Source organism: Dromaius novaehollandiae, chromosome 1, assembly GCF_036370855.1.
Source record: "Dromaius novaehollandiae isolate bDroNov1 chromosome 1, bDroNov1.hap1, whole genome shotgun sequence".
NCBI classification, from domain to species: Eukaryota; Metazoa; Chordata; class Aves; order Casuariiformes; family Dromaiidae; genus Dromaius; species Dromaius novaehollandiae.
Window position 1 is genome coordinate 32,144,319 of NC_088098.1, and position 19,358 is coordinate 32,163,676.

The following is a 19,358-nucleotide window of genomic DNA, read 5'->3' on the forward strand; positions in this document are numbered from 1 at the left end:
TCACCTGGCATATGAATGGATATTGGGGGGGGGGGGGGGCAACATTCTGTCTATGAATATTTGCCTAGCTTACTTCTATTATACCGCTTCTATACCCAAAAATTAACCCAAGTTTCTTTATGGTATAAACAAAAAGTATGAGAACTTAGATTTATCAGAAATCAGGAGGCAGTACTGGAAGCCAATTGGTGAATATTACAGGAAAGAAAAGCAGGGAATTTTACTCAAATTTGTGTTTATGAATATCTATGTAACCACAGTCCAGTCATGACAGATAAATTTAGAAGTTACATTTCTTGAAAATTCCATATCATTTTCTAATGAACAATTTGCTACTAAATACACTGCTGATTCTTTGCACATACATACTCAAAAATTCTACAAAGTGAAACATTTTGACCAGCCTTCAGATGAAGAAACAGCTATTTATTCCTTTGTTTATTATAAAGTCATGGATCAGATTTTGAGAAACATCTGTATTTCCAGTTATTGTAACACCTGAATATTTGAATGAGAACATTAATCTATTTTCCTCACAAGTTTTCTGGATCATAAAGACATGTAACTTTCAAATGAAAAATTCCTTATCAATGAAGAACTGTTGCACATAGACACTTGAGCAAAGACTCAGACTACCTAATTTCTACCTAAGCTTTACGCTAGCTTCAAAACCTCTCTCCAGCATTACTTACTTCTGGAAATCCTATGCTCACCGTGAGCCTGAAAGTTCAATAGCTGCCTGTGCCTAATTTTCCACTCATGCCCAAAAGTTCTGTCTGAAAAGACAAGAGTTTATCCCCAGCATAGTCCTAGCAATCAAGAATTAAGTATTTTTGTATCAAAATTCCATTACCACCCTGATCCAGATAGATGCCTAGCTCATCCAAAATTAAAATTAATTAATTTATTAAAAAAACAAAGCAAGCACAGTTTATAAATACAGAACTAAAGTACCTTCCTTTTACATAATGCTTAATCAGCTCACTACAAACACATTCACCTGGAATGTTGAAGAAATTAGTTTACCACTCTCTTCAGACTCAAAGACATTGACCCTATAGTACCCAGTACAGAGGTGAGTGTAGGATTCTCCAATAATGTGCTCCATTTGCTTTCTTTTGAAGCATAGCTTCTGTGCAGACAAGATTGAAGCAGGGGCAGGGGGAAGTCAGAGTAATATAGTTTAAAAAAAAAAAAAAAAAAAAAAAAAAAAAAAAAAGTGAAGCATAAACCAATGATAAGTGCACTCACCTGAGAGAGGGAAAACTTGTTTATCTTCTCTCAGCAATTCCTTCTCAGCCTATTTAGTAATCATGAGATGGTAAGGCATCCTGTAATCACTTTTTTTTTTTTACTAAATGAAAAAAAACCTTACATTATACTTTTATAATATAAATCATTTGTGAATTTTTAATGTAGGTATATATGTGTATATGCATAAGCAAGCAAAGGAGAATAGCACTCTTTTGAAATAAAATTCACCACATTTTTCTGGCAGTAACAGCCAAGAATAAAATATTATGAATTACAGGTGCCCTGCTCTCAAAACAGGAAAAGGGGAGAAGAAATTAATGTCATAATGTCTCTATCAAGGTTACAAGATAGGTGTGACACAGCATTACGCAGGAATGTGTTCAAGAGAATATCCAAAGTCCTGAGCTCTCAGTGAAAGACTATGAATCACGTTCTTTAAACTACTCAAAATAATTTATATGGGAGAGCTGCAATAAGACAGAGACCACTACACTAACAGGAGGATCAGCTGTCAGCTGTGCCTGATACAGTCATTGATTTTTCCTAAGTACAAATATCCACAAGTATATCAATAAAAGGAAGGGAATGATTTTTGTCCTTCACTTATTCTTAAATCATATAATTCTATGCAAGAGAAGACCAGTGTGTCATTCAAAAGCCTAAATTTACAACACAGCCTTATCATTTAGACCTCGTCGTTGGAGCTGTTCTAACCATTTTCAACAACATTAAATCTAATTAGTACATGATGCTTTTGCAATCCTCCCTAGCCATCCATATTTCTTAAAGGATTTACAAATTTTACTGTTTTTCCTACAACATTAATGCATGTGCACTAATGGCACCCTGTGGAGCTTTCACTGTAGTAATGTGTTGGTTTTCTGTAAGTAAAGTTCAGTGATAACTACCAACAGTGTAACTACCAGCCCAGAGCATTCCCTCTTAACATCACAGACCACCAAACGTGTAACAACAGCCTCCTAAACTCCCTTTGGTCATCTTGGTGGACATCAGGATAAGACTTCATAAAGCATGGGTAATGTGAAATCACAATTGACACAGATATGCTATGGATGGAAGACTGTCAAGAAACTGATGTGTAAGCTTGCCCAGGTCCATACAGGCAATATTTATGGAACTCACTGCATTGTTCACTATTCCCAGACATCCTCTTTCCAAGTATAACTCCCAGACATCTATAAGCACCTGAACAGCAATGGAATAATATTCTGATTGTATACTAGGATGTGCTGGGAGTGGTGGTCATTCACTGAGTATATTTCTACAACTGACTGCACCTCAAAATATAGTCATCTTCTCAGATGATATCTTCTTATCTGACATCCTGGCAGATCTTGGAGATACTGTCAAGAGTTATTCTTTGTATACATGGAATGCATCATAGCATCCCAATATATCTGAGGCACACTGTAAGCAGTGATTTCTTGTAGATGATAATCCCTTATTGAACTTATTTGATGCCATTTAAGTACTAGATTAAAATTTTTTTTGTCTCCATATTTATTTCTCTCTTCATAGAAAAGATCTAATCCCAGAGCTGATATCCTATGCTTAACCGTAGCATGTGATCCTTGTCCAAAACAAATTGTCTTCTAGGATCATCTCTCATTAAACCTGTTTTTTCTCGTCGTCTTCTTGTCCATGCTAATACAAAACAGTAGGATACGAAACTATGGTTAAGAAGGTACGCACTCAGGATCTGTAACGCTTGTCATAGCTACAAAGAGCACTACAAGAAAACTCAAGGTGGGATGGCAGCCTGCTTATGTTGATCATGGATCTATGCAAAAGGAATCAGCTTGTCATAAACTGGTAGAAAGTTGTTGTGTTTTTTTCCACTCACAAGTAGACTTTCCATACAAAACTCTATCAGGATAAAAGGACTTTAAACTTATACTTTTTTTTTTTTTTTTTTTTTTTTTTTTACATTTGTTACGCTGGTGGGATAATATGTAGAGACCACAATAGTAAATGAAAACTAAAATCCTGGATTTAAATTAATAGTTTTCTCAGTAAGTAATTTAACCTGCTCTAATTGGTCTTAGATACTGATTTAGAAAGTATAAAGTCACTACCAGTTCTTGGATATTGGTACCACAAATACAACTCTTCTAACTAATGAAGGAAACAGATCTTGCTATAATGAGCAAACCATCAAGATGCTGTCTAATGGGGAGACTTGTTAAAACTCTCATTGAAACATCGCCTGCTGCTAAGTGAACAGGCTTGGCAGGCATGAATTAGAGAGAGCAGCTATTGCAACCTGCCAGGGCTCTTTAGGGTAGGATGATCATGCTGATACACAGAACTACTAAGGAGAACTATTGAGAGTCTCCAAGTAACTGCCAGAGATGAGATTTTACATCATGCTTCAGTGCATCCACTTTCTAATTAGTTATGGTTATTAATATGGATATGGATTATATATTAATATATTAATTATATAATATAATCAATATTATAATTATTAATATAGATAATATATTAGTATGGAAATATTCATAGCAATTTGGGAATCAGCTGAAACACAGATGAGTAATAAACAATAACAGATCAGTTGTTTACACAAAGGAAGACAAATTAAGCAGATAGCAAGGCCAGTGCCACCCTAAGCTACAACTCAACTTTTCAAAAAGAAGAGTCAACAATTGTTAGGGAAATTAGGGTCCTGACTAGGACTGCAGTATTCTACTGAGCCTGACACATCTTCCTGGGCTCTACTTCAGTAGCTGCCAGTCACACTGAGAAGGACCCAGCCTGAGGCAGACACCAGTTGTCTCCACTCTCTTCTTCCTTCTTCTTCTCCCCCTCACCCTTCTCACCTTCTCTTCACTGTCTTTCTCTTAACATTTCTCTGCAATGACACTGGTCTGACACTGCAGAGGAGAAGCTGTGCTGTTCCAGTGAGAAAGTGACTACTACAGCTGTTGAAAGGGTTGGAGGGAGAAAGGGTAGAAGACCAATTATGAAAGAGACCTAATAAGTAGAATAAAAAGAGATCCAAAATTGCATATAAAGCTGAATGGGAAGATAGGCAAAAGAAGGTGAAGGAAAGGAAAAGAAAGAAATATTTTCCTACTTAGTACATTATAGAAAAAAATCGTTCTATAAAATGTTAAAGATTACAAAATTATTCACTGAAATATATGCTTTAGCCTTATATTATAAAATGCCATACTATCTCCCCATTTCACAATGCTAACAGAATGCAGAGATGGCAAAATTAAGCACTGACAAATTGGGAAATGCCAGATTCAGTCTCCTACGGGAAGCACGTTAAAATATGCGTTCTTTCTTACCATGATACCACTTTAAACAAGACTCCTCTGAGGGAACAGTGCTCCATTCTTCAGTATACTGTATTCTACTCCTCGTTCAAGGTAGACGAGCAAACTGAGAAGCCAGGTAATGAGTGAGTCAAGACCTGATCTCATGTTCATCCTCAGCAATCCCTTCTGTGAAATTTCCAGGAAATGGTAAAGGTGCTTTGAAAAAAAGATCTCATAGGTCTCTATGGGCTTGGGTGCAGGCTCAGACTTGTTCTTGACTGAGAGTCTAGATACTTCCAGTGATCACAACTAAAAAAGCATGCTTTCATTGACTTGTCTAAAATCACATTACAGTTCAAAGGCTAGCAGGATTAAATATTTTTCTTGCTCCCATTTCTAAGTTCAGTAATAAGTGGTGCAAGAGTAGCCTGCTATATTTTATCATTATGAGTCATCCTGATACAGCTTACAAGGAGCACTGAATGGAAGAGATATCCACCTACCCTCCCCCCACCCAAAGCCCACAAAACCAACACTATAACAAAAAATAACCCTATAAAACTTAAAGTTGCGTCCTAATATATACACAGAGGGTTATTGTTACAAAGATGACATGAAACCTGTTAATGCCTAACTTTCCAGCACTTAACTTTGCTGCCTTAACAATGGACATTTTCTGATTTAGAAACAAAATGAAAATTCAGGATTCAGTTTGAGAGAGTCAGACAAAAGACTGGAAACAGATCCATGTCAGAGACATCTGCTCTTGGACATAATAGCACAACTGATTAAGGGTAATACGGATTTTTTATCCACCATGTTGATCTACACTACAAATTCAAGTTATGCCAGTGGGTTTCACAGATATTTGCTGGCAAATGACACACTTAACACACAGGCTTGCTTCAGTCCCAAATCTCAAGTCCCTGTTTTATATAGAGTTACTGGAGCTGTTCAGGAACACTGCTGCAATGGATTTATTTGTTTTTAACTTGAAAGAGCAATGTAGTTTTCTTTAGTCTTATTCTAGGAAATAGCCTTACAGTATTCATTGATGCTTTCCAGAGAAATTCAGCCTAAGGCAAATCTCTCAGATGGAACATTTCACTCCAAATGCTTAGAACCTGGCAAAATTATGAGAAATTGAAGGCAAGCTCTTAAAATGCTAGTTAAACTTCATTTCAGAAAATGCTTCCAGCCCAATAAAAACTTGTTGGCACTGAAGTCATTTAGAACCAGCATTTTGTTATGATCTATGTTTCAGCAGCTTTTTGGGTTTTGGGGAATGTGTTTTTAATGCACATTTATAGCAGACCCCAGACTTTTCACACTATTGTATGCCAATGGAAACAAGTAGCCCCTCTTTCTTGCCAGTCTAGAAAGAAATTGGCACACAGCAGCATCCATCATAAATAATGAATGAACCAAATTCAGTGTAATATTACATCAATATTCACACTTTTGGAATATTGATGTAAACTGGTTTAAATTGACCAGATGCTCTGAAGATGGCATAGACAGGTGCACATTATTTCTCTCCTGTCAGCAAATCCCATTAGTCTTTAGAAGATATTCACTATAAGGGAAAGCAGCTGCTTGTTCTCCTTAGGGACTGTAGAGGAAGGCACCTCTAGTGTCCCCTGAGAATTTCACAGAAGTGCTGAAAAATGCAGAACATACTTGGGATCAGATCTCTAATCAACCCTTTACCTTGACTGCCTACACTTTTTGCTACCCATTTCTCGGTACAATGATCTTGTCACAGGATTATCTGTGCTCTGACTCCTTTCTGAGGCCTATGATTAGGTCTACAGAATGAAATAAAAGAGACTGGGGTCATTTTCTGACCTGAGGCTAACTGATGCCCTAGTTCATATTCACCTGCCTGAATGCAGGAGAAACTGAACTACTTCCTGAGAATGAACAGTACCTGGCATGTATTGTCTCCTGAATAGTGTCCCAGGAATGTCTGAAATATTTCTATTTGGTTCAAAATCATGCCAGGCATTAACTGTACTAACAATTAAATTATACATATATTCACACACTAGTGCTTGAGTCCACATGAGACAATGCATAGACATTGAGTCCACGCAAGACATAATTCTGTCTTATTTACTGGCATGAGCAAAGCCTCTGACCACAGTAAAGATTCCCTCTTGAAGTCTGACCACTTACTATTACCTTTTCTGGTTTGGAGCTGCATATCCATCCCAAGGATGACCAATTTTCCCAAACAGGGGTCTTCTTTTTCCTCTTATTTTACAGGATTGTAGATGAACCTTAGTAGGAAGCAGTTTCCTCTCTTATATTTCAGGATCCTGATTCCCGTTGAGACAGTTTGTCCCCTTTTGTCAGCCCTCTCCTTGTCCTCTCCAGAGGACAAATGTGTGTTTTCTGGGTGTACTTCAGTCTTAACTATACACCTAGCATAAAAACATAACTAAGTTGTGGTATGAATAGAGCTGCAAATTAGTTATGTTTTTTATGCTTATATATGTTTTTCTGCAATATTCTTAAGTTACAGTAAGGACAATTAGCATATGTGGATAGCTAGCCTTTAAAATACACGTATGTAGGATAATAAATGGGGCAAGGGAGTGCAGGAAATGCCGGAGCCAGAAAACACTAGTGGTTCACAGCCACAGTCCAAGTTTAAAAGGGAAGGTGGAGGAGTGAGGCCATGTTGAGGAACTGTGGTATGCCCTACCAGAGCTCTGGTGCTGTCAGCAAAAATTAAAGCTCTTCCTCTCTCCCCTCCCCACCCCAACCCATTTCCCCCTTCACCCAATCCTATTATTGGTAAAGCATCATTTATAATTTACATAATCTTCTAATTTCTTATACTATTTTTGCACCTTCCTCTCCACCTCAGCATATACATAACAACTGTTTAACACTTACAAGATTACACAGGTATCATTAATGTAAATTACCCCTTTCTGACTCTGTAACTGAATGCACATTTTCAATATTAGTTTCTAGGTCAGTTTTAATCCTGTTTTGTATGCAGGATTTGTTAGATAGGCTTTTTTGATTCCTTTCTGAAAATCCTTGAATACATCATACAATAAATGATCAGTTCATCTTTTCTTCTCTTTACCCCTAGCCATGCCTGTTCATAACAAAATCATTGCTTTACTTTCCCTCCAAAATCAAGGTTGTTCTTAACTGTTAAATGAATGCTCCTATTGCTAATAGGAGATGGTTGTATATTGTCTGCCTGCATGCATACAACACAGACACATGGAAATCAGCTCTCAACAATGATCATACCATTTGTTAAGCCTTTTGAAGCTTTTCCAATTTGCATAACTTAGTGGAAATAGGGCATAAATCATTTCTTCCAGTTTGTGTTGCTGTTCCTGTGTGTTATGGGAACAGCAACTTCCCTTCCGCTTTCCATAACAAAAAATAGGTCAATAAATGAAGGCGTCTATATGGCTGTAATTGCAACCTGTTGTAAATAAACAGGGTGGATTCACCTGCCCACCTTGCTGAGTGTGACTCTTCTGTATGACAGTCTGATAGTCAGACAAATTCAAATATAAACTGCTATTGTCACAGAAGTCATGCAACCTCACGTAAGCACTCTATTTACATGGCAGCTTTGGCAAAGACATACACCAGGCTCAGAGGAGTTTTACAGAGGAGCAGAAATTGCCAGATACAGCGGTGTCAATAGAAATAGCAGGAGGAGGTAATATTATGAAAATAAATGTTAGATAGGAACACAACCAGGAAACTGGATGGGGCAGCTAATTTCAAATCTTTCCTCCTCTGGAAATATAAAAGCTTGGAGTCGCATGTCTGTAATGTATATAGTGTAAACCTTCCCAGTCACTGATACAGCTGCCACTGAAAAAGGCACTGTGAAAAACAGTTGATTCAGAGCAAACTCATGAAGTTAAAGTAAATAGTTAAGGATTTACTTTTTTTGGCAGGTCCAGTTGCAATGGAAAATGCAGATGCAAGAATGCTAGTAACTGGCATCCCATCCACTATTGTAGTGAAGTTTCAAGTTGCCAGTCTCTTTGCTACTGTCACTAGGATGCACTGAGATCCTTCAGTGAACTCTGTTATCACTTACCCTTTCCTGCGATTTATGATCTGCTGGACTGGTGTGATATATCCACTTGGAGTTAACTGCAATGCTGAAGTAATTTCCACAGTCCACACTAAGGGAACCCTGGAATTAAAATGTTAATATAGTTATTTATCAGATGATTTACTGTTTTTGCAAATAACTGATCTGTCCTGAGTCTGATGCTGAAGTAGCCCAGTCTGATGAAAACCCTTTCATGTTTCATAGACAACAGACTACAAAAAAGCTTGCATCGCACGCAGCTATATTCAACTTCCTTGTCCCAAAAACTCAGATACTTTTTTGCAGCTAGGTTTATGGACAGTATGATTGTGGAACAGGGCTCAGACACAGAATGGGAACAAACCATTGTGAATCACCAGAATTTCTAAGTAAAAAGGATTAATTGCTCTTCTGCATCTTACATAAAACAGTGTAAATAAAAGGTAAAATAAAGCAAATAAAGCAAAGATATTCAACAATATGTTTAGAAAAAACATATACTCAGATTAATTGCAAGTTGATAAGGCTGGTAATTCCCCCCATTCCACAATATGAAGTCATACTCTGTCATTAGCAAAGGCACTTCTTATTATCTGCAAGTATTTCATTGAGATCTGCTAAAACCACTGCCTACAGATAAGGTAGGTTTTATACTGGATCAGAATTCCATTGCTGTCATCTTCCACCCAAGAACATTTTAAACTGAGACTGAATCCTACATCAGGTAGTGATTAAATCAATATCCCATACTGACTTCGATCAAATTTCATCTTAATTCAGTCCAGCTGGTAAACAAGATCAAAAACTGCTCAGACCTTTGAGAAATTCAGATATAAATACTGCAGACTCAATCCATCTTTAATTGTGAAGAGGAAAATGTGGAAAGAGAAAAATTATTTTTCAGTATTTTCAGTAGCAACACCAATGTGAAAACCTGGCCATAAAAAGTAAAATAAAATCAAGTCTCATTTTTAAAATGGTGAAATAAGAATGTATCTGGCCAAAGGAAAAACAAATACTTTTCTTAAGTAAAACTCTCATTCATTAGATGGTAACTAGAAACTGCACACTGCTATTCTTGTTTTTATGGAGAAACTGATCACAGATTCACGAGAAACTAAACTAGTCATATGACTGGATGTGAAATATAGTCAGATGATCGGAATGATTAGCTGATATAATTAGCAAACCAGACAAATCAGATACCTGAAATAGAAGAAACTGGAAAAAAAAAACAACAAAAAAACCCCCTTCCTTGAAATCTCATACTCCAGAAACAATCTGCTAATACCCTTTTAGTCAAAACAATCAGGCAAAACAATGATCAGGTAACAAAGAATAAGATCACAATGATTGGAGTAAGAAGTATGAAGAAAGAAAATTTCGCAGCTGTTAAAAGGCAAGGGCCTTCAGATACAGTCTTAACCACAGACACACCTATATTCAGTATGCAGTAAGTGCTACTATAGCTCAGTTACAAAACCAGTATGAACAGGAGCACTTCAGCAGCGACATTCAGGGACTCTGTTCATACGCCAGAAAAGCTACAGCTGAAGGAGAATTGCAATTTGAAGGCATATCCCCCTGCTCCCTAAGCTCCAGCTCCATGATCCAAGCTATGAGGGAGGAATCAAATTAAATAAAAAGCCCACAAGCCAAAGGTCCAAAGGCTTCATTTTCTCAGGCAAACCCAAAAGTCATGTATTAATCTCGAACATTTTCTGTGAGAGAAACAATCCTGAACTGGCTAGAGAATTTAAAAGTACAACAACAGATTTTTTTGGAAGCCTGCACATATTATCTATAAGAGAGAGTGTATAATTAAGGTCAGGGCCTAAGAAAAAGGCTAGAAGAGTCAGCGCACTACAGGAAGTAGTAAGACATTAGAAAGAAATCTGTCATAAAGACAAATACCTACAAGAGATATCTAACATGTAGAGAAACTGCATAAGCAACTAAATCTTCTAAAGGATGGAATTTTCTTTTCCCCACCTACAGTTCCTTCCATAAATAACTTTCTCATGGTGTTAAAGCTACAGTGAACCTACATGCAGTGAAACTCTGCAGGGAAAAAAGATACCTGAAGATAAAACTGTATTATTTGTTATTGTTATAACAGCCTTTTGTTTTTGCTTCTCTGTTTTAACACTGGCATTCAATATTGTTCTCTTTTAACCTTCAGACTGGCCAAACTACATCTATGAGAACCAAGTTGGTGTCACGGCACAGTGAGGGCCAGCTGCGGGAGCCCTCAAGGAAGGGGAGGTGGAAACTGAGGGAACAGCTCACCAGCCAGGACCCCCCTCACCAACAGGGGCTGAGCATGGTGGGCAGATCCAGGAGCTTCTAGCAGGGTCCGTCAACAGCCCCAAACAGGACCAGCAATAAACCATGTCCAGAGTCCATCTAGGGGCAAAAGAAGATGGGGCCAGAGACAGGACTTGAAACAGGTACAGATACAGCATACTTTAGACTGAGACCAACAGCCCAGACTGAGCCTAAATGGAGGTCCTAAACCAATGGGCAGAGGTGTGGGTGAGGTCCCAGGAGTGGCTGGTCATGGCAATGAAGGCCCGTTATGTCACTCATGGTCCTAACAGTTAGAATTAATGCATGCTTAATAAATCTTGCTAGAGAAATAACTAAGATCTCTAACGGTCTTGCTGTCATTTGGCATGTTTGAGTTTCTTACAGCTCCTGTCCATCCAGCACAAGCACCATTTCTGCAGGACAACTTGCTCTATTTAGCCCTCTCATATCTTCTAAGAGTGTTCTAGATTTTAAGATGCTTCTAGATTGTACATTCTTTCATAGCTTCTGCAGTAAGTCACAAGCTAGGCAGTAAGCCCATATAGCCCTGCTGTAAACTAAAGCTATAGAGTCATTATATATAAAGTCAGACTTTTCTTATAACAGGCTTTGCAGATTTTTCATGTTAGTCAGGAAAGTAGAGTGGGAGCACACAGATGCTAGAACTGAAAGCAGGGAGTCTGTCTCTTCTTAGCTGTCTGGGGCAGCTCCTGCTTTTCAGAGTTGCAAGCAATATGCAGGAGGAAGCCTAAGGGTTGACCTAAAGTGGAGACGAGACAAATCTAAGATCCAGCAGGGAAAAATGGAAACAAATAAGTGGATGGGGGAGGAGATTATGGTACAGACCTTGTAGAGAAGAAGGAAACAGGACTGAAGAGTATCTCAGATGGGAAAGAAGCAAATAAGGAAGAGAGGACTGGTAATCAACAGGGCTTCAGGGGATGGAGCTAGTTTGTCAAGATTAGTATATTTGATACTGAAGGAGGAAAAGAGGTAAAATACAGGGAACAGTTATATTAGTTTGACTAAAACCAGATTAAAAAGCAAGGAGAAGACATACTATAGGGCTAAGAAGAGAGAAGCTGGGCAGTCCAGAGAGCAATGTCATTTTCTGAGGTGGCTGTTACTAACTGCCAACCAAGCAGTGATGCTGAAGGGCTGGTGCACCCCACTGCTCACCCAGGGTCCCTTCCCCCCCCAGTTCAGATCCAGAACAAGACCTGGGTGCACACCATAAGCTGACACACATTGGTTTCTTGGAAGGAGATGAAAGCCAGGCAAGCCGGCAGTGCGGGAGCTGCCATGCTCTCTCACGTTCCACAGCCTTGGCGATCCAGGAGCCAGGACTGTGACCTGCGCTTGCAGCTAGCCCACACACAAAGAAATTTCTGTTCCTGGCCTCACTTCTAAGGCAGGCCTTTGTTATTTATCAAGGAACTACAAATATTATTCTAAGATCTAAAAAAGGAGGAGGCAAGGTCTGCATCTCCTGTACAAACGGTTTCTGCTTGTGTATGGACATCCAGATTGGCTCTGCTTGTGTACAGATGTCAAACCAGTTTTACAGGAATGTTCCAGAAGTGTCGCCTTGCAACACACAGTTACACATTACCTGCCCTTGCAACAACCCTTTCCTAAGAGAAAATATGCACTACTACATATTTGCTCTGTGTTACATTGCTCAGCACTTCCTTTAGGTGTCTGATCTTTTTGCACTCTGCAGTTCATTCTTTTCCAAAGACAGGCATGCAGCATACATCTCTTTCCCATCTCCTCCTATTGAAGACTCTGCAAATATGTTTTATATTCTGTATACGGGTGTTTTTGTTTAGCTACCACCTCCCCAGAATATGGCAAATTCTACAATGACCACTATCTTCTGTGCCCATATTCTTACTTTTTATATGTATTTAAGTAGTATATACACATGCCCCATTATACTTGTCTATCTATCTTCATTCCTTCCCTCCATATATATGTGTATATATACATATACATACATACATACACATACATAGAATCTCTTATAGTATTTACAGGAGGACACAATATCATTATTTTTGGCTAAGTAGTTGAACAGTCTGCTGTCTGCTTTATGTTGAACAACACTTGAGCAGGTGAAATGGTCAGATTCAAGGATAATAGTTTGCAAGGTAACTACATATTGCCACATTTTGAGAATAACAAATAATAATCTGGATTTGGTGCAGAATACAATCAAGTAATCTTAAATGGAGTATCATCTGCATCACAGAGATCTGCTTCAAAGTTGTCAAAAGGGCAAGATATTAATAGCCATCACTATCTTTTGCAGTTTGATTTTATGCTGCAACTTCTGCAGTGACAGACCACATCCTGTGAAAGAGGACTATCACACCTTGTGAAAAAGTTTTCATGAGCTGGTTCATCTAGTTTCAATATCAGATTCCTATGTCATCCTGCTTCACTTCCATCCCAAGCGGAAAACAGGTTTTCAGTTATCACAGTCTTTTCCTAGTTCATCTCTGCTTGTAAAACATACAATTGAAACTGAAAAAGAAAAGTTTCTGAAATCAAGAAGTCTTTTCTAATTTATTTTTTATAGTTGTCATTCAAAGCTCATGACCTTTTTCCTGGTCTGCCTTTAAAAAAAAAAAAAAAAGAAAAGAAACTTTCCTTACATGCAGTACTGCTAGAGATTTTTTTTCTGTTTCTGCACACGGACGCTCACTCAGTAGCAGCCTCAGCTTTGGAAGCACATGCTGCAGTTCTCAAGTGGTCGCCCTGTCTTTGTACAAGTGTGCCCCCAAGGTGCTGCTTACAGGCATCGGGTGGCAGCTTTGTGTGCTGCTTATTGTATTAGGAATTCAGGACAGGTGCCTTCTTTAGGAACCGTATAAGGATTTCAAAGTCCATTTTTTGATGCCTACTGTTCTGCATTTTTACAGATTAAGAAAAGCCTTGAGGTAGCAGCTGGACTAGGTAAAAAACTTTCCCCAAAACATACTATTCCCATAAATTTTTGTACAGCTTTTTCTATAGGTCAAGGATCCACCTCTGTTCTGTTGAGACATATGTATCTCATAATAAGTTTTTTTTCTCCCTATTCTGTGATTTCTTTAACCCTAACTTTTCATTTGTTGTTTGTGTTTTAAATCTGCAACATAAACCATTTTCAGAGCTTTTCTGGCTATGTTCCTGCATTGTTTCACCTTACATTAGAATATCCTCTATGTAATATCTTAATGATTTCAATTGCATCAACTATTTAGATCTTTTGAGAATATACTTCAGGTACACAGTATAATCCAAACTGTAATCCAGCAGAGCTATATTTTCCCAAACAAAGCATTAAAAGTATACAGATACAAATTTCTTCTTAAAGAAAAAAAAGGTCATTATCCAGGTAGCACAATCAATGCAGAAGAATATCAGGCATCTACTGTTTGTCCATAGGTTTCTTCATCGATTCCTAGGCGTTGATTTTTTTTTCACCACACTGGTTCAACTTATTTGCGACCATCTCATCCCATTCAAATCCAACTATTAAATAGCGAACCCACTCAGCATGCTCTTGAATTTTCTCTAGATTATCTAACTTAACCGGTCTACCTAATTTCTCTTCAAGGTTGAGAGGTTTCTTTGGACCATGTCAAAAGGTTGTTATTACATGTAGTACAGGGTAATTGGGTTCTCTGATCTGTTTCATATTCTCTGGTGTATTACCTCTTCCATTAAAAACATCTTGGAAGAAGTTTTATACCTCTATGGATCTCTTCCCTACAGTACGGTCTCTTAAAAAAAAAAAAAGAAAAAAAAAAGAAATCAGTTTTCATACCATTTCCTACGTATTACTTTTCCTTAAACAATTATGAAATCTATCTCATCAAGATCTGATTTATCTTTACACCAAGCTAAAATCACCCAGAGTCAGAATGATTCCCTGGCTGCCCAGTCTGAACCATCTGTGTTGCACAAGAACAAGTTTGCTCCTCAAATTTCTTACTGTGACTTCAGACAGAGCATTATGTTGCACCCAGTGTTCGATGTAACACTCAATTTTGGGGATGTAGTTCTCTACTGAACAGTCTCCATTAATAAATTTGCTGTATTTTCTCCTGCTGGTGCTCTTTCTATGTAAAAAAAAGAGGTATATTTGGTATATTTCATTACTTTATAGGCACACTGTCTGTTCCACTAAAACTTACCTATGTCTCAGCTGGCAGCCCAGTCTTCTAGCTGCCTGCTGGACAGAACTAGGATTGGCTCCCTCACTCCCAGCAGAGTGTCCTAATAACACACTGCAGCCAGGCTTCCTTTTGTCTTTTGCCTTTTATGTTCTCAAGCTGTTGAATGGCTCAGTTTTAAGAGAAGGGACGAACAGCCTATTCACACAGGATACTTTGGTATCTGCTGTGTAGGTGATACACCCTGTATACACAACCACCACCATCTACTTTCTCAGATGGACTAAATCACAGCTGCTTTATCACTATATTAGCATATACTGGATCTCGTATACAACCTGCTCTATTTACCAGGTAAGACAGAAAATTGGATAGCAATTATATAAATAAAGACTATCTCAAAATCCATATAGTAGCCAAATTAAGGTTAGACAGTCAAACAGCTCTGGCATTTCTGTATTTTTGAAAGACTGGCTTTACAATCCTTAAAAGGTTCTCTTAAATAACTGCCCATGGGTAATAAATGAGTAAATACAATACATGGCTGAAATGTATCAAGAAAGTTGGAGAAAGATTCTTCAAGAAAGAAAAAAAAATAAAATGAATAAAATATTTAATGTTAGTGGGTTGTTTTAAATAAATAATGAAACTTTAAAATGTCAGTTACTTATCTGTTTTGGTCAAAATAGAAGTAAAGTTACTTTGAAGAATACTATAGCATCAAGAAATCACTTTCAAAATGTTGGACTGTACTGAGTAGATACTGAGATATTGAACCTAAAAGCTTTATATGTTAATAGCTTGTTCTCTCATTTTGGTTGCTGGCAATCTGTCTTTTTCTTCTCACATTCACCAAAAAATCCTGGGTTTTACTTCATAATCACTTCTGTTTCTGACATCTCTTACATACTCACTTCTGTGGGTCCTACATTTTCTTCAGTAGACTGTAAAGATTAATCTGTTTTATGACCATGCTCCTTTTGTGTTAACAGGATTAGATACTGCTAAAGAGTTACCAGTGCCACCCCTCATCTGGCTGGAATAGCTGTTGAATAAGCAAAGAAACTTGCTTACATTATTATACATGCACAAACAACTATCTGGATAAGCAGTTAGAATTAGAATGCAGTTTCTCCTTTCAGGTACATAAAAAAAAGCAGTGTGGGAGAAGTCTCAATAAGGCCCTCTTCCTCTCTTCCCCTCACTCCTCTTTCCTCAAGGGAGGAATAGCTGCTGTCACAGCCCAGAATTCAAAGTGCAATGCAAAATTCATAGACCAAAGGAAAAGTGGAAGGGGGGGGTCTTTGGGGTTTATAAGTGAAATTCACCTTAAAAACTTGAATATTCCTTTGTGGTCAAGTCACAAGTGGTCTAGTGTGGCCATTCCTGTTCGTTATAGTTAATCTCTTGAAAATGTGTAATTACTGACAAGATGATATCTCCAAAATGTCTTCATTTTCCCTTTTATAGGAAATCTGTCTTCTGAGAGGGCTGCAGCTTGTCAATACGCACAGGTTGACTGAGCTAAAATCTGTGTATGCAAGGTCAGTTTTATAATGGTATAGTATATCTTGATTAGAAGTTTGCACTTATGTAGATAAGCATTCCACCATAGATATCTATCCTTGACAAATCCTTCATTTCCTGAAAGGGCTTTTTTGGTATAAACCCTTCATTGTTCAGTACAGAAAAAAATGTGATTTGTCAAGTAGACTGAGCCATGGATCTGTTTCTATCCACCTCTTTAATGCAGCACTGGTTACATTTTATTTTGATTACTTGATACAGATCACAGATGATGCACAACCAGAGCAAACAGATTACCTGAGCTTTGATTACCTCTAAAAATATCTCCTACATTAAACAAGCAAAAGCTTAATCAAAGGAGCAACTTAAACATTCGCTCAGCATTCTCTCTTTTGCTTGAGACTGCAGCAGTAAGCCTCAGTTAGATAACTTCAAAGTACTCCTACAAATCCCCACACAACCATGATCCATTTCCTTTTAGTAGCTGTTATCACCCTATTGTCCCTGATAATACACTCAATTTTGAAGACTACTAGTCTGTGGGTAATTTTGAAAATAAATTTGTTCTCATTGGGTTCCTGGCATTTACTTTCTGTTTCTCCTTCTGTGACTTAGGATATTTGGGTTTGTTTCTTTCTTTGGCATAAATCATAAATACTATTTGTTTATTTTCATTAATGGAATCTTAATATTAGAAGTCTCTGAGATAACAGTAAGGACCTTATCTCTGTAGCATTTTCTCTACATATACATGTTCATTATGAAAGTTTAAATTTTATGTTTCTAGATTTTATTTAAGAGAATGCAATAAAATCTGCTATTTCAGAATTTTTAAATAGTCACTAGTTTTATCATGAAGCTCTTGTTCCTTAGATGCTGTTATATATGAAATGTAAATAAAGAATTGAATGGAAATAACTTCATATTTTTAAGATACTGGCTACATAATTTAGAACCTAAGACAGAAATACTTCATAAAATTTATGAAGACACAAACAATTCCTTCTGCTCCTACTTATTAATGACTAGGAACATTAATAATGCTGTTGTATGTTAATGATTTTGCAGCCAGACTTACCTGCTATTAACTTTGATGAAACTTAAGCATTGGCTGAAATTTCTAAATGGAACAGTAAACAAAGTTAATATAAGCTGTATGCACTCAAAGCTTCTTTTTTTTTTCTGTATGAAACTTTGAACTTTACTTGTGTATGCTATCTTAAAATAAACAGAACATTTTTTTTTCTTCGTTAACAACACTGAAAAACACCATTAAGGAGATATATCTGATTAAAAGAAGGTAAAGAACAAATAAAACTGTAATTTCAACATGGAACACAAAGTATCAGCACAAAGTATCCATGCTGATAAATGGATACTGTGAACTCAGAGCTCTGCGTTTGAGGTTGCATATGTTCTTTCTTTGTTTTGTTCAGAATCTAAAGCTGAATAAAGTATTTTGACATGTTGGTGAGACATTTTTATTCAGTGCCCACTATTTAAAAGAAACAAACAAACAAATTAATATTAAGGCTAATCTGATCTCCTTGTATTGCAGGTGAGGAAAGACGTGTTTAAATACAAATAATCCTGATAATGCATCACTAAATAATAAATTAAATCATGGGAAATATATTTTATATGAGAAAGAATAAACACAGAGACGTCATTATGAAAACTGCATTCCAAAGATGTAAGTTGTTGAGGACCCAAATTTCATGAGTCCACCTGGGACAGTGGGCTATTTATTATGGTGCATATCCAGTGTCATCCAGATCTGAAATAACTGTGTTATCCAGAAATTCTGAATATCCACCAGAGAAACCAGACCCTGTGAGTTGGTAACACTTTTTCTGGGTAGCACCAGTATTCCAGCCACACAATTAAATGTTCATAATAACAAACTAGTCCTACAGTCAATTCCCTAACAGCAGCTCTAAAATTATTGTATTCACATGCAACCTGTGTGTTAAAATAATAAAGCCACTATAAAAAGTCCTATACTGTTATTTTTTTTTCAGATTCGCACTATTGTTCAACACCCACATCTAAAGCTGTCTTACTACAAAACAGTATTTAGAGGCACAATAGTGTTGTTGTGCAGGATTTAGAACTCTAAAGGTTTGTGCAATCAAACTGATCTCTAAAAGACATCTGCATCTTCTTCCTTTTTCTTCTCATAGCCAAAAGGTTTGGTAATTATTCTGTTAATAATTTGGTAATTATTCTGTTAATAATAATATTCTGTTAATAATACAGTTGTGCAATTTCAGTTGCTGCTCCTTCAGGTAGAAACTGGAGATGTAGTTATGATTAACCTGCAGCATGATAACACCTATCTCATACGTTAGGATCCAGACTATGTGGCAATCTGCAATTCATTTTCTTAATGTTATAAATTTTGAAAACTTGAAGAAAGTTGTCATTTTGACTTTTAAAAACACAACTTTTCACTGTGTAGGCCCTTTCAAGGTGAAGATTGAAAGGGGAATTGGAATAATTATTATTGTTAATAGAAGAAAACTGGGAATTGGTTCAATTCCATGCTCCAAATGTCTTCAATGTCCTTTTCCCAAAAGGAAGCCTTGCACAAGTTTCAAAACTGAAAGGTTTTTAAGGAGTCTCAGTTTTATGAATCTCTTATTTATGGCCTTTCTTACCTATCTTTATCCATGGCTCCCTACTGCCTTTTATCACCTCATCAGTAATCATCCCATATACAAT

The 19,358-nt window shown here is 37.2% G+C and overlaps 1 long non-coding RNA gene across 1 annotated transcript in view; it reads right to left on the minus strand.

Moving 5' to 3' along the window:
• LOC112983058 (uncharacterized) overlaps positions 1 to 19,358 on the minus strand; it is a 60,809-nt gene that overhangs the window by 7,868 nt on the left and 33,583 nt on the right. Inside the window, exons 8-10 of the long non-coding RNA XR_003259146.2 lie at positions 17,713 to 17,754; positions 8,635 to 8,733; positions 1,252 to 1,354 (exon numbers count right to left, since the gene is read on the minus strand). This is a non-coding gene — a long non-coding RNA (uncharacterized LOC112983058). The remainder of the gene's footprint in view (positions 1 to 1,251; positions 1,355 to 8,634; positions 8,734 to 17,712; positions 17,755 to 19,358) is intronic.